Below are 11,046 nucleotides of genomic sequence, written 5' to 3' on the forward strand. Positions count from 1 at the left end.
AAACTACAGCCTTCAGGCCAAATCCTACCATAGCCTGAGAGCCAAGAATGGTTTACTCTTTAAATGGAAGGAAGAGATGGGAACAGTCTCTCATGACGGGGAAATTCCAATTTCAGTACCTCGTGCAGGAAGCTCTGTCCTAGCCCAGCCTCCCGCAGTCCAGTGTTGTCGAGGCCGAGACCATGTGGCCTCCAAGCTTAAAATGTCTACTCTCCCAACAGAAAGAGTGTGCCCAAGCGAGGTGGAGACCACAGATGAAGCCCAGCCTGGCTCGGTGTGGCTGAGGGAAGACATCCCAGGTCGGCCGCACTCTGCTCTGTTTGTGCTTAGTTAAGCGACACTTTTAGCAAATTTCATCCTGGAGAATCTGTCAGTGAGTCAGACAGATGGCTGGTGCCGCCTTGGTCTCGGTGATCTTTCCTTTTGAACTCTTAGCCGTTTTGCCTTTTATGAGAATGTCTTAATTACTTTCAGAAGGAGGACGTGAAACTTCTCCAACACAGAGTAAGACTCGCTCATTCCCTTTGCAGGCACCAGGGCCACCTAATTGTTTGCTCCACACAAAAGACGGATCAGAGAAAAGTCTTGTCTTTATTCTTCCCTATTCGTGTCTCCCCGCACCTGGGGAGTCTGGGAGCCCTGGGCTGAGCGTAGCCTGCAGCTGATGATGGGTTAGGCCAGAACACAGCAAGACCTAAATCCCTCCCAGGTTTAGGAAGATTTTCTACAGCTTACCTCCATTTCTAATTGTCCTGCCACCTGTACTAAGTGTACAGTGGGTGCTAATCTCAGATTCTTTCCTGTTTCCATAATCTTGATGAAGTTTCCTGCACTCAAACAGTAAACCCAGTTTGGCCCACGGGTTTTGAAGAGGGAGTTCAAGGTGATGTTAAGGATCTCAGCACAAAGGCTTCTGGGAGGTACCTGGGCAAGTGACAGCCCCCCCAGGGCTGTGTTCTCCCCAGAGTGTTCCTTTTGTTTGTTTGTTTGTTTGTTTGAGGGTGGCACTGAGATCATAGAAGGAAAAGATGGACTGGTGCTTATTTCTGTAAGCACTTTTCTGGACGTTTCGGAAGGCGGCTGTATGGAAGTCAGCTGTGCAACTCAGACGTGTTGTCAAAACTCCACTCTCCTCAGATCTCAAGCTGCAAACATGCATCACCCACCCGCTGCTGCTTCCAGAAATGAAGGTGAAAAATGTATAGCCACTTCTGGAAAAGCAGAAGCATTCTGCAAGTGACAGTACACTTAGAAAAGAAGATTTCTGTTGGGCACAGAGGCGCACACCTGTCATCCCAGCAACTCAGGAGGCTGAGGCAGGAGGATTGCAGGTTCCAGACCAGTCTCAGAAATAAAAAATCAAAATGTGAATCAGTGGCAGAGCACCCTGGGTTCAATCCCCACAGCCAAAAATAAAAAGAAAAAGAAAACACTATGTATATGTGATATGTGTAAATGTATAAAATGTCCCTCTAGGGGAAGGGGGCAGCCTCTCCTCACTGCCTTGGCAATTTCCTGTGAGCCTATAATTACTCCAGAATCAGGAGTTTGTATAAAGTATCTGCAGAGCACTTGACACAGTGCTAGGAAGGCCTGGGTATTCGAGGAGATCTGTCCTTTGTTATGAGGATTGTGTCACCTGAGCTCTATTTGATATTGTCATCTTACACCATATTAACAGTAGTATTTGTTGAATGCTTGCTGTGATGAGCACCATTTTCAGGAGCATATTATAAAATTCTGACGTACTCAGGTGGTAGTCAACAATGATGTCCCGTTTTTAACAGGGAGAGCCGGAGCACAGAGAGCCGGATCATCTGTCCAGGCTCACAGCGTTCAGAGGCGGGGAAGCAGGAGGCAAGCTCTAGCCATCTGACCTGATAACTCCCGCCCAGGGGAAGGCCAGACTTGGTCCTCTGCAGACTGAGGCTGGGTGAAGCCTGGAGGTGGGGAACCGCCCTTTGCCCTACCTTCCTGCCAGACTCCGAGGATGGGATTGTTCGGATTCCTGAGGATCAGTCCACCCCTCCCAGTAGTCCACCTCACCCAGCTCTCCTGCTGGTGGGAACCTCACGGACAAGGAGCTCCTTCCATTCCACAGTTGGTTCCCAAACTGGGGCACCTTGGGAGAAGCCTGGGCTGAGGGTGCAAACCCAGTGGCATGGGCTGCTGGGACCCCAGCACCTTTTTCAATGTGGCTTCAGATGGATCCTTCCCATGAACCAGGTTTAGGAAGCAAGGCCCTAGGAGTGCCTCCAAGACCCAAAGCCCTGTGGTGGCTGGGGTGACAGTGGGAAGGGGGGTGCTGGAGAGTGAACCTTCCCGGGGCCCTCAGGCGAGTGTGGACAGGAGGCAGCCCATCCTGACTTACTCCAGGCTCCTGCCTTCCGCTTTCCCAGTCCTGAGGCTTCAGTCTTGCCATTTTAAAATAGAGGCCACTGGACACATCTCACAGGAGAGGAGGGCTGACGTCATGCCGTTGCTGTGATTTACCGTCAACCACCCTGCACACAGGCCAGCGAATGAGGAACAGCTGGCACCATGCTAGAGGGTGGGCCCTGGGGAAGGCCACTGCACGGCCAGCTGGACTGAGGGTGGGAGCACCAGAGGGAGATGTGCTGGGAGTCTGGAAAGCAGCTCGGTGACACCAGCCCCACAAGACGCCCCTCTTGCTGGGCACCGTGGCACACTCCTGCAATCCCATCACTTGGGAGGCTGAGGCAGGAGGATCACAAGCTCTAGACCAATCTGGGAAACTTAGCAAGGCCCCAAGCAACTTAGTGAGGCCCTGTCTCAAAAAATAAGAAGGGTTGGGGATGTGGCTCAGTGGTTAAGCACCCTGGTTCAACCCTAGAACCAAAAAAGCCAAGTGTGGCCAGTGTCACCACCACTGGAAGAGCATCTTGGACAAGCAAGCCCATGGCTGCTGGGCGATGGCATGCTGGGACAAGAGCACCCAGCTTCTCACCAACCCTCAGATGCCAGAGACGACCGAGCCCCACCTCTTACCTCTAGCCCGGGACCTCCCCTGGGGGCCTCGACAGGGATACAGGGTCAGGACATCCGGGACATCAGGGTCCTTGGAGCAGTGATGGCTAACTCAGCCGATCTGCATATCTGCAGCAGAGATCTGGGGCAGGAATGAGTTCGGGAGATGAGCAAGTCTGCCCAGGAAGAGGCAGTGGCCAAGGAGAACTTTAATGTCTTCAAATTCAGCCTCTGCTAAGCAAGATAAAGGGCTGTCTTTTCCAGTGAGAGCGTGCTCACTCGCTCTCTGTCTCACTCACTCGCGCTTTCTCTCTCTCTCTCTCACTGAGGAGTGAACCCAGGGGTGCTTAACCACTGAGCCACGTCCCCAGCCCATTTTTGCATTTCATTTAGAGACAGGGTCTCACTGAGTTGCTTTGGGCCTCACTAAGTTACTGAGGCTGGCTCTGAACTCGTGATCCTCCTGCCTTAGCCTCCCTGGGATACAGGCGTGAGGCCACCATGCCTGGCTCTACCTTCTTCTCCTTCTCCTTCTCCTTCTTCTTCAACTCTGTCTTTTCCATCTTACCCGTGGAAGTGATGTGCTGGGGGACTGGGTTAGGAGCACGAGTCTGGGTGCTTTAGGGCACCATCGCTGTGATGGTCCGTGGAGTTGCCATTTGGGGCACCCCTCGCTGGGACATAAGGCCACAGGCAGAACACGATGACCCTGTGCCTGGCCGCCTCCCTGCTCTACAACACCTCAGCCGAGCAGAGATGTGAGCATGGATCCCAGCGCTTAGCAGGAGACGTCGGTACCAGCGACCAAAGCCCGGCTCAGGCAGCCCTGTTGGCAGACTGCGCCCAAGAAAAGGCGGGAGCGAGTCTTCCAGTGGTCCGTTGCCCGTCTGTCCAGAAGGTCTCGGCGGCAACGACGCTTGCGGCCGCAGCCTACCCGGTGTCCCTCCTGTCTCGGTGCCCCAGGCTGCACACAGCCAGCCACAGGCCCTGCCGGGTGCCCCTAAATCACACAGTTGGCCGGGTCCTCAGAAGCCTCGGGGACCCCGCAGCCCTTCCTGCCTCCATCTTGCAATTGTGATCTGAGCTCAGCCCCAGAGTCGGGGTCAGTTGCAGCCGTGACCCCCCTTTGCCAAGTGGGGGGATGGGCAGGGACAACTGAGAAGCGCCACGGCCTCCCCCCACCCCCATTGGTCCCCACTGAGGGCCCTGGCCATGGAGGCAGCCCAGGGACTGTGGATGGCACTCGCTGCTCGGCTCCCCACTGGGTGCTGGGACACGGAACAGGTGAATCCACCATCATACCCTGTTTCTCTCTTGCTGTAGAAGAAGTTCCTAAGTCAGACTGCAAGGACACAGTGGTGGCCTTGTCAGAGCCCTGCAGGAGGGACACAGCTAGAAGCAGGGCCAGGGGTCAGCCAGAACAGAGGAAACACCTTTCTTAACCGTGTGCAGGAAACGCCTGCAATCCCAGCAACTCAGGAGGCTGAGGCAGGAGGATCCCAAGTTGGAGGCCAGCCTCAGCATTTAGCAAGACCCTGTCAAAAAATGAGAAAGGCTGGAGGCATAGCTCAGTGGTACAACTGGAGACATAGCTCAGTGGTACAACACCCCTGGGTTCAATCCCCGGTACACACACACAAAACTTGTGGAGAATTTAAACTATAAAAGGTAATAAAAGGGAAAAACCCAATTCACCCTCCTCCCTTGCTTTCCCTCCTTCCCTGTCTGTGCACGATAGCATATTCTCAACAGAGATTTGACCACTAGTCCTTGGGGCTGTATTCCCTGTGCTTTTTCCTGTGCATTTATGCACGTACATGAGCGTGTGGAAACGGACCTTTCTTCCTTAATGTGAGTGGGCTCTTCTTGCACACACCATTGTAGAATTTCTTTCTTATTTATGTATCTGGCACCAGGGACTGAACCCAGGGGCACTTAACCAACAATCAGCCACATCCTCTGAGACAGGGTCTCACTAAATTGCTGAGGCTGGCCCTTAAAATTGCAATCGTCCTGCCTCAGCCTCCTGAGTCCCTGGGATTACAGGCCTGCCACACCATGCCCAGCCTTATGACCCATTTTGAGTTAGTATTTCTATAAGGTTTAAGGTTGAACCAAGTGTTTCTGTTTTGTTTTCCCCCCTCGACTGCTGGGTATTGAATCCTGGCAAGTGCGTCTACCGCTGAGCTACATAGCTAGTCCTCAAGGTTTCCCTCTCTTTCAACCTTCAGTATACAGGTCATCCTTCTCTATTGAATTCCTCTCACACCGTCGTCAAAGGCCTGTTGGTGCTGGGGAGAGAGATTGAGCAAATTGTGAATAGCAGTGGGTGCCATCATTACATAAGGATACCACCCCACAAAAATAAATACATAAATAAGCATCACGTCACACACAGGCCTCTGTCGGAGAGACTGGGCAGGACTGCCTCTGGGCTCTGTCCTGGTCCCCCCACCACCCCGGAAGTCCCCTGTTCTCTGCCAAGACCCATCTTCATTATCGCAGTTAGGTACATGTTGAGCATCCCGAACCCAAAACTCCACGATTTTTTGAGTGTTCATGTGATGCCACAAGAGGAAAATTCCACAGCTGGCCTCATCTGAGGGGCCACTGTCACTACACAGGTGCACCGAAGATGTCGTGTAAAGCCACCTGCAGCCTGTCACCTACTGTGCAGATGAGACATGAACAAATCTCAGAATTAGAGCTCAGTCCATCTCCAGGTTGTCACTGCACACATGCAAATCTGCCACAACCTGAAAGGTCCCAAACTTTGAGACGCTGCTGGTCCCAAGCATTTCAGGTGGGAGACCCAAGCTGGAACAAGGAGTCTCGGAGTCGGAGTTGGTGGCTGGTCCCTCCCACCTGGTTCTTTGCCAGACTTCCCGGCTACTCTGGTCCCTTGGCTTCAGCGTGAGTTCCAGAGTCAGCTCATGTATATCCACAGACCCCGGCCGGGATGTCCACAGATGGATCTGGGATGATCGACATCTTTACCATGCTGAGTCTTCCAATTAATGAACATCGTGTGTCTCTCCATTTCCTTGGGTTTTATTTTGTTCTGTTTTTTTTTTTCTTTTCTTTTTCTTTTTTTTTTTTTAACTTTTTTTCCATCAGCATTTTGTAGCACACAGATCTGGTACATGTTTCCTTAGATTGACAACCAGTATTTCCTCTTTTTAAAAAGCCATTATAAATGGAATCGTGCTTTTCATTCTTGCTTCAACTGTTCCTTGTTGGCAGTAGCTGGTGGCTTGTGTGCATGCACGTTGCCATCTGAGCACCTGCTACGCTCACTTCTTAGTTCAAGACACTTTTCTTTTCAGTAAATCCTTGTGATTCTCTGGACAATTGTGTCCCCTGCAAATAGGGTCAGTTGACTTCCCCCATCCCAATCCTTATGGAAATTTCAATCCGTGGGAGACAACCAGCTAGTGCCTCCATTTCCTGTGGCTGGAAACCTGGCTCCTCTTTTATTCCGGGCACCTCCTCTGCTATCAGCATGAGCCACACCCTGCATTGCACCCCAGGGGCTGGCTGTGGCTTCGAATCCCCTTCCTGGAGTTTAGAATTACTGAAGATTCCATAACATCCCAAGCAGGCTTAGGATGGCACCTGTAATCATATATATGTATATATACTTTTTTTTTTTTTTTTTTTTTTGCAAATGAATAAATGGATGTTCACACTAAGTGAGATAACACCTATAAATAGCTCATCTCGGTTCTGGTCAGTTCTGGTCAGGTTCTGGTCAGGTGTCACTGTACATGAGATGGTGCCAAACTTAGGGGGAAAAGTGTTCTGTGTGAGAGCATTTTGGATTTAGGAATTCCAGATGAGAGACTGTGATCTATGGTTGACTCAGTGTTGCCTTCGACTATTCTTCCTTACAGTAGTTTTTACCAGAGACTGAAGTTTCCCTTCATCTGTTTCCTTCTGCTGTCAGTAGTTTGGAGTTCATTATGATTTCTAGTTTCTTAGCAGTACCTGTTGCTCATTGATATTATCATTATTATTGAGTACTGGGAATTGAACCCAGGGGCACTAAGTCACTGAGCCACATCCCCAGCCCTTTCTATTGTTTGTTTGTTTGTTTTTAAATTTTGAGAGTCTCACTGAGTTGCTTAGGGCTTCAATAAGTTGCTGAGGCTGGCCTTGAACTTGTGATCCTCCTGCCTCAGACTCCCAATTCACTGGGATTACAGGTGTGGCCAAAGGTCACATGCTTACAGGGTAAGACTGGTGTGCTCCATATTTCTTATAAGGGTACAAATCCATGGTTTTCAGCATATCTCTACATGCAGCCAACACTGCAATCAGTCCTAGAACATTTCCGACACCTCAGAAGAGACTCCACATGCCTTAGATATTCACTCCCAACTTTCCCTTCTCCTTAACCACAAGCAACCACTAATCTACTTTGCCTATAGCCATCCATCCTGGACAGTCAGACAAATAAAACAACATAATATGTGTTTTGTACATATGTGACTGGCTTCTTCACAAAATGTTTTCAATGTTCATTCATGTTATAGCTTGTATCAGAACTCTATCCTTCTCTCTCTGCTTTCTTTTGGGGACTGGATCTTCCTAAGTTGCTGAGGTTGGCCTTGAACTTGTGTTCCTCCTGCTTTGGCCTCCTGAGTTCCTGGGATTATAGGTGTGTGCCACTGTGCCTGATTTATACCTTTTTATGATTGAATAGTATTCCACTGTATGGGTGTACCACATTTGTCTACCCATCCATCAACTGGTAAACATTTAGGTTATTTTCACTTCCTGGCTATTGTAAGTAATGCTGCTATGAATATTGGTGTACACGTTTTTGTGTGGATATATGTTCTTATTTCTCTTGGATGCATCCCTAGGAGTAGAATTGCTGGTCAAATGTTAACCCTATGTTTAACCCTTTGATAAACTTCCAGGTCATTCCAGAGGTTCATGACTGCTGCCTGAGTGTTCAAATTGATGTCTATAATAACAAGCAATTGTATTTTCTTTTTCAAAAGAAAAGAACTTATTGTAAACCAGTTGTGGGTTCTAATTTTGTAAGTGACTTTCCCTTCATGGAATGGGAATGGCCACCAGCATGGTCTGAAGCCCTCTGACTGGGGCAGCAGGTCCGTGCTTGCCAAATACCAGGAGCAGAATTCCTTCATCGAGTTCTTTGAACCTGAAACCGGGCAGTGCTCGGTGGCCACGGCCCTGGGTCTTCGGGAAGCCTTAATCAGCCTTGACCAGGGGCAGAGCCCGTGCAGGAGCCTGTGGGGTCTGCCCCAGCCTGCAATTAAAGGGCCGTTCTGCAACCTGCCTCCCTCGGGATCGCAGCCAGGGTCATTGTTGGGCAGAGGTAACATTAATTATTTTTCCGCTTGTCGGATCCCATGAAAAGGTCGTGAAAACGGCCTGTTTGTGAAAGAGCGCGAGCAGGGCTGTGAGCTGAATATGTCAAACCCAGTCAGAGCCTTGGGGTGTGGGCGATCCTAAGTGACAAAGCACGGTGGCATCTGTGCCCACGGCAGGCGCAGCCCGGCCATCCACGGCTCCCCAGCAGGGACTGGAGCTGCCTTAACCCTTGCTGCACGGAGCCGATCACGGTGTGACAGTGTGATGCAGAGGCCACTCAGAGGTCCGCCGTGCTCCTGCAGGGGTGGGGAGGGCTGGGGGCTCCTCGCTGGTGACCTGGCACCCAGTTCTTCCTGTGACTTGGGCAGCTGTACAGATGGGGGAAAGTGCACAGGGACAAAGCCCAAAAGGTAAGTCGGAAGAAACACGCTGGAGTACAAAAAATCGTGCTCTCCATGCGTAATAACACTTGTGATGCATTCCACTGCTGTCGTGTATCAAAAAAATTAAAATCAATAAAAGATTAAAAAAAAAGATTTAGAATATCTGGGGGAAAAAAAAAAGAAGGAACGTTCTGGAAAAGACCTTGGAGTTAGTGAGCAGGGCTCCCCAACCTTCATACAGCGGGTCCGGCTGAGCGATGTCTCCAAGTAGCCCCTGATCACACTCAGCTGTGTGCAGGATCAGACTCCTCAGGAGTCCTTATCTCCACTCCTCTCAGGGTGTAAAGCCAAGCCGTCACCAGGGTCACACACCCCTGTTGTTGGCAGTCATCCGAGTCAGTGATCATCAAGCCTGTGAAGCCAATTTTATTTTGTTATTTTAATTTTTTGTGGTATAGGGCATTGAACCTGGGGCCTTGCATATGCTAAGCAAGCTCTTTATTTTTTCTTCTGAGACAAGGCCTCACTAAGTGGCTGAAGCTGGCCTCTAACTTGCAATCCTCCTGCTTCAGCCTCCTGAATCACTGCGATTATAGGCATGTGCCACCATGCCCAGTCCAGTTGTATTTTTCTAATAACTGATATGAAACGAACTACATCAATGAGAAAGCCTATTTACACACATGACTATAAAAAGATCAATATGCTGTCAACATAAAATAAATCTTTACTGATCTGCAGTGAGATAAAAAGCTGACACCAGAATGAAAATCAAGTCCACCCCACGTGCATTATTAGTGCAGGGGACATTTTCTTCACTGACTTTCCTGGGAGAAGCCAGAGGGTGATGAGCCTTCTGTTGCACGCTCCTGGCCTTGCAGCAAGCGGAGCTTCCTGTAGCACACCCTCAGGAAGGCCAGCAGACGCCTGAACCCGTCAGTCAAGGCACAGGACCAACTCAGGCTTGGGATGGGCAATGTAACTTGAGGCTGAGGGTGGAGGTGCCATTCCCCACGGTGGTGGAGAATTCCACATATACAAAGTGCAACCCTCTCCTGATCCACAGCTGTTTCTCATTCAGTTCTACTTCTCACACAGAGCCACCTGGGGGCAGTTTGGGGTTCTAGGATCAGAACATGGGAAGCAGCTCATGCGAATGTCCAGAGGAGCTTGCAAAAACCATGCAGCCTCCAGATGAGAGACCACCCTACGGACACTGCACACACAGGGACCCCACCCCACGCACCCCATATCAGCGGAGACCATTTCAACCCAAGTCCCTTCTGCAGCTCCACGGTGCCCCATCGGCGGTGCCATCCAGTCTGATCCAAACCTGCATGACAGGTTATTCTAGGAGGCAAATGTCTCCCCCAGATCACACACAGATCTGCCTGAACAACTAGGACCATGTCATCAGCCCAGAGTTTCCTAGGGATGATGCCTCACTCCGTGCTGTCCACTAACTCATGATCTGAGAAGTTAAACTTCTAGCTGATGTGGTGGTGCACATGCCTGTAATCCCAGTAGCTTGGGAGGCTGAGGCAGGAGGATCTCAAGTTCAAAGCCAGCCTCAGCAACTTATCGAGGCCCTAAGCAACTGAGCAAGACCCTGTCTCAAAATAAAATCTAAAACAGGCTTGAGATGTGGCTGGGTTCAATTCCTGGTACCAAAAAAATTTTAAGTTCTGAAAGTCTCTCTGCAAGATTTTGATAATCACCCCCCCACCTCCCCACCCCCGATTATTCTGATTGACATGAAAAAAGTTGCACATACCTCCCAGGCACGGTGGTGCAGGCCTATGATCCCAACTTAGCCAGATCCTGTGTCAGACAGGATAAGGGCTGGGGTGGGGCTCAGAGTTAGAGTGCTTTCCAGGCAGGCACCAGGACCTGGGTCCTATCCCCAGCACCTAACTAAATAAATAATTTAAAAATTAAGTAAAAAGGTTTCTTCAGTCAGATGTGATCTGGAAATTCTGGACTAGCCAAAGCCGAAAATCTTTTTTCAAACCCTTTAATAATAAAGTGTGTGCATCTCCAGGGTGGAGCAGGGCTCCCCTCGGCACCTCCACAATGGAGCAGGGCTCCCCCCGGCATGTCCTGGATGGAGCTGGGAAGGTCTGGGAAGTTCTAGCAGTGCACACGCTGTGTGTCGAGGTCTTTACGTCCACCCACTCATCTTTCAGACTTCCTCCATCAGGCACTGCCCACTTCACCCTGTGTTTGTTGGCTGAATGGCTGTTGATCACCACCAATGTGGATCAATCCGCATCTCTGCTGTCATTGTGGAGATGAAAGAAAGGGGGTAAGAGACAATGACTGAGGGGAG

This window comes from Marmota flaviventris, chromosome 14 (genome assembly GCF_047511675.1).
Source record: "Marmota flaviventris isolate mMarFla1 chromosome 14, mMarFla1.hap1, whole genome shotgun sequence".
Taxonomy (NCBI): Eukaryota; Metazoa; Chordata; class Mammalia; order Rodentia; family Sciuridae; genus Marmota; species Marmota flaviventris.